Raw genomic sequence first — 5991 nt, forward strand, 5'->3', positions numbered from 1 at the left:
AGATTTTAAAATATATAGAGAGCATATGGTGGAACTTTAATGCATTTTGTATATTAACCTTAAACAGAGTTCAAGATTTGGGGGTTGTTAAGAACATTCGACATCATCATCAAATTAGATAGAAGAAAAATATTCAGGACAGGCATCTTGAATATTAACAACACTTTTTTCTAGAATAACATATTTCAGCCTGTAGTTAGTACTGAGGAATTAAAAGCCAAAGCAGCTTCCATATGGGAAATATCCAGATAGAGGACAGTGAAACCTGCCAAATTTTAYACACACAAAAAAAAGCCTCTAGTTCCTACAGTGCAAGAGATCCACCACAGTCATCTCCTTRGCATTGGGAGCTCAGGGATGTCATCTCTCTGCTTCAGGATTCTGGAACTATCTGGAACTATCTGAGATTATCTAACTCAAGTGGGACGCAGAGCAGCTAAAGGCAGGAGCCTGTGGAGAAAAAGGAAAAAAAGAGAAAGGCATATGTTGAGATCTGAAGCTGCTAACTTTATGTCCAAAATAGGCGAATTTTAAGACTGTGGACATTTTWTCCATATATCTTCATTCTTTGATATCATAGGTGCAATTATCCATGAGATGATATTGGTAATGGCTGTAACATACAGAGGTTATTGTGTATTGGGGGTCCATTGCCCACGGCTGTGTTTAAGGAGTTGGACATATACGTGTATTAACTTTATGTCAGGAAGGTATGAAGATGCTCATCTTCTCTCCTCATCCTTGGCTTTCAGAGGAAGAAAACCCAGATGCCACGCAGAGAAGAAAATCCAAGCTGCTAAAAGAGCATACATGGTGCTCAGATCCCATCTAGATAAATAAGCAACCAGGACTTAATGTGACTATGAATGACATCTGCCCTGAAAGTTAAACATATTTGTTGATCAAGGGACTAGTAAACAGATAAAGATTTCATCAGAGTTAGGAAATAAATCACAATATTTCCAGTAAATGCAAGATTTTCTTCAATTTCTTTAGGGAAAAAACATAAGAGACAATAAGTGCCATTATTAGGAATGCAGAAAGGAGTTTTAATAGTTTCTTTATTTACTCAAGGTAAACCATGCCCAAGTAAGACTTGTTACAAGAACAAAATAGTGCCTAAGGTAATGATGTTACATATAGATTTAAGATAAAGGGAAAACAACTTCAAAGCTTTTGTCATTTAGGTATATATGCGGTATAATACTAACATAATGTTTGCAAGCTTTTTTTAAAATTGGGAAAATACCAGCTGATTCAATATCCCCCCCGTCTATTCAGTACTCACGAGTATTGATATGAATGTGACTTACCTTGCATGTCTTTTTTGGGAAGGACTGTTTTAATCAATAACCAAATGTTCATGCGAACACATGCACTAGAGGGAACAAATGTATTTGCTATCTATTGTTCATTACTTATCATTTATCATTTTCCTTTTTTATAAAGTTTTAATCATCGAATGAAGGCAAAAAGAAGGTGCTATGTGCTTAAGGAGATCAATCACACAACAAAAATATTGACTAACAAAAAGCTGAATTGAAGAGCATCCAAAAACCTCATAAACTGAAAATTTTCACATTATTTATTGAATACTTASTAAGACCAACCAACATACACAGATGTCGGCCGTGTTTTTGTAACGCTTTATTGGCATTTATTGGGAGCATTGTTAGCTAATTTTTTGTGATGARTAATTCAACTAGCTTTACAATTTAACTTCCTAGGTCAAAAAATTTTATTCATGTTACAAGGATATTGATACTAATAAATAAATAAATTGATAAATAATTGATAAATTGATAAATAATAATGGTAATCAGAAAAAAAGAGGGATTAAGTCAATTTTGAAGCTGTAGAGACATATTTTAACAATATTGTCTCTGGCTAAAAAATATAAAGATGTTCATGGTGAAATACAGGACTGCGGTTTGGGGGTCCTGTACAGGACCACAGTTTGTGGGTTTGAAGCCACAGATCATATCCTCAGGATATTTGTGGATGTGCCACTAATCCTACACTTGAGTCAGAGCTAGAATAAATAAAAAAAAAATGAGTAAGCATTTGAAACCTAGTTTGTAGCCAAGTGGAGACATTTTAGAAAGAAGCCATTTCATTATTATTAATTTCAAGTAGATCTCTCTCAAATTAGCCTGCCTCAATCTGAGGCTTACTGAGATGATATTTGCAAGAGCTGCTATAGTCTTCATTTCATTAAAAAAAAAAGAAAGAAAAAAGGAAGGGGGAAAAAAAAGGAAGAAAGAAAGTAGACAATGGAATGAATTCCCAGATCTCACCAGAACTTATTTAAAATAATATTATCGTTGTTCCCATTTATTCATTTTTTGCTCGATGAAAGCAAAGCTACAGCCTTTTTGCTAGGGCTCAGTAGCAAAAATGGCCATGTTGAAAATAGCTAGAGGATCCACTCTACTTCTTCTTCTTCTTCTTCTTCTTCTTCTTCTTCTTCTTCTTCTTCTTCTTCTTTTTTTTTCCTCTCTTGGAAACCTACAAAAACTAAATATCTCTACTGAGCACTCATGAAAGGTAGCTGTTTGCCCTCTTGTGTACTCTCATGTGTTCTGTATCTAGAACAAAAATGTACTGATGGAAAAGGATCAGAAAATAGTTTTGTTAAATGATAGCTCAACATACTGACAAATAAGGGAGATCTGTTAACAACCTTGTAGTTTCTTGGCAGCMGGTTTTTCTGAAGTCTGAGGAAAGAGGATTTTTTCCATTTTTCAGATAGGGCAAAATAAGTAAAGACTTTTCATGTGAACTGGTTTAAAATGAGGCTGTGATTTAGATTGTTCTTTTTTTTTTTTTTTTTTTTTTTTAAAAAARAAMAKTTTYWKTTYAAATRAAMKKTCCCWWTTTTTAAAAAAGTTTCTCATAAATTTTAATTTCTAAAGCAGGTTACTTCAAAAAGATCGAAGTAGACATTTCCAAAATAAAATGTGTTTACCTTACCCTTTGGGGACTTAGTAACATTGCCACATTTCTCATCTATAACATTGCGGTRGTATGTTTCAGTGAATAGCTGCAGTAATTCTCAGGACCCGTGGCAGCCGTTTCAGATGGGTTGCTCCAGAGCCGTAGATCATAGACTTCTCCAGGCTGAAAAAATCCAACTCCCTCAGCCTCTTCTAATATGGCTCCTATAACCATCCTGGTGGCTCTCCACTAGACTCACTCCAGTTTGCTGTCCAGTTTGTATTGGGGAGCCCAAAATTTGACAGAGTACTCCAGATGTTTCTTCGTAAGCGTGAAGGAGAGGGGAGTAATCACTTTCCTTACTCCATCAGAATATCAGTGTAATGGCCCTGTCTAAGCTCATGTCTGGCTGCCTTTGTTGCTGTCTTCTGCAGCTTGGCTCCTGGTATGCATCTTAATTTGTGGATATGAGCCATTTCCAGACCCCTGGAGGTCTTCAAAATACAACTAAGGCAAGTATGCCTCTTGTGGTTAGACTTACATTTGTTCTAAGAGAGTCCTCTTTCCCCACTTTCCTGATCAAATTTTAGGGAGCTGCAGATACAAAAGGGCTGAAAACGATTGCTCACACTCCACAGCTGTCTTGCTGCGTGGCCACTCCTCRCTCATATATTGAATACACTTTTATTTTCCAATTAGTCCTTCTGTTCAAAGTGCTTCAGGGTCTCTCTTTCTCTATCATCCATTCAAGACTGAGGAACTATCTTCTCTTCTTCTACAACACTGAAGATCTAAATAATCCATATCCAGCTTCATCCCATTTTTTTTTTGGCCTATGGTAGTAGTAACCAAAATGAACAAAGTGTGCTAACTAACAAAACTTTGACCCTCCTTCTTCCATAAAAGATACGCATTTGAAGATAAAATAGATAGATAGCTTTTACAGTGAAGAAACTTTCTGAATTTTATACATCTAGATAGTTATTATATCTGAATAAATAACACATTTTTGTTATTCTTTTTCCTATACGATACCTGTCCAGAAAAAGAGTGAAGTTTTTTATACCTTTTCAGTACATTGAATGAAAAAGAAGTATGACAGTAGAAAACATCTGATAAATTAAATTTGACTTGTTTTTTATCTATATAAAATGGATTCTGAACAGCTGGTAATTGTGAATATTTTAGTAGTCATTTTTGATGTAGAATATTGCTTCTGTGCTCAACACTAATGAGATGTGAGTTGTACTTCATCAAATTGACAGTTCTTAGTTTAGTTTTGTTTTTTCTTTGATGAGCACATGATACATTTCTCAGAAGGGTGGATAATGGATGCATTTACCTGTGAACATATGAAAAAAAYCTTATTTTCCATACTTATTAATGGCCTGGTTTTGTCATGCAATGAGAAACTGTACAAACAAGCACAAGGGTATGAAGAATAGAACAAATAGAAAAAGTATACATAATATAGATATAAAAATAAATACAAAATATGTTCAAARGAATACAATTTTAAAGATTACATTAAACAAAATGTAATAAAATAGACCTAGAAGCTATTCAAGAACTTGGCACCTTCACTTTTACTGAATGCTAAGATTTCTTCATCTGTGAAATTTGTTGCCACTATATTTATTTTATTGAGTCTGTATTGCTTTTACTGGGGGGGGGGGGAGCCCTGACGATACATGCATACAAGTATCTTTTGGTTCATGAGAAGTTTTGGAGAGAAATAAGAGTGATTATTCGAATRATTAATGTTACTCACACACACAGGAGGATTAGGGAGTTTGATCTTCCTTCTATGTACTGTGAAAGGAATATATGGAAACTGCAGTTGTTCATACTTGTGTCTAGAGAGAAGATCATAAAGCTATCCACAACTGTCTCAACCATAGACATATATGATTTTGAGCGAATCTGAACAGGGTCAGTGGATGTGGGTGATCTCTTATGTCTCAGTATTGTAGTTGATAGTTTTTTTTTGGGTGGGGTATGGGGTTGTTTTGCTTTGTTTTTAAAATGTGAGCCATGGTTGCATACACACACATAATCACGCAAACTTAATCTTCCCAAGGCCTACCCGTATCAGGTCCTAAGACTTTGTCTTTCTGTTTCTTTTTGTAAACCTGCAAAACAGTCTAGAAGATTGAAAAAGAAAAAAATGGCTGAAAAGACTGGGTATTTATAAATTTGATTTATGAACATTGCCAGTGGGGATTGCAATGGTAAAACTTTGAGACAAGGCTGTGCTCCCGACTTCCAAATGTAAAAGCATATTAATATGCAGGTATTCACATTCTACCAAATAAATTTAGGAGTATTGCATGTCAGCTGATGATGACACTAGAACATTGCTAACCAACTGCCAGGTTTGAGACTCTATGGTATCAAATTCCAATGGAACGTATTGAAGGCACTTTGAAGATTTAACTTCAGTTTTCTAGACAAATTAATTACTGTATTTCTCATCACTCTGACTTCATGCAATGTTATATAGCAAATTATTGGTTACTTTTTATTACTTATTATGAGGAGAATTATAAATGAAAAGGAATCTTGGTTAAAGGGGTTCATCAGCTGGTATCAAAAGTTGGGGGTAACTATGAAAATGCAGGAGATCAGACATACAGTAAAAACTGGATATTCACTAGATGTCTTTGAACACTGGAGTAAAGAAATGTGATGGAAATCAAGAGTGGAAAACCCAAGTATTTCGTCTATACATTGGTTCTCCATCTGTTTTACATGATCTATGTGCATTAGTTGATTACATATCAAGGACACTCTGTGAGCCACTCGATTTCTTTGGTCATAAGATGACCTCTACTATTTTCTGCCTCCTTATTTGTCCAAATGTGGCCATCCTGAGGACAGCATGACCTAGAGTCTGCTCTAGAAGCAACCAATTTTACTATAAACATCTATTTATGAAATAGTAAAACTTTAAGATAACAGAAATTAGGAAAATACTTCCAGTGTGGAATGGAGCTGCTAATGCCATACTGTCATGGAATCATTTCATGATTATAGATATCCGGGTTTGAGGTA

The sequence above is a fragment of the Rhea americana genome, unplaced genomic scaffold (assembly GCF_003343005.1).
Source record: "Rhea americana isolate MKP2758 unplaced genomic scaffold, rheAme1 scaffold_40, whole genome shotgun sequence".
Taxonomy (NCBI): domain Eukaryota; kingdom Metazoa; phylum Chordata; class Aves; order Rheiformes; family Rheidae; genus Rhea; species Rhea americana.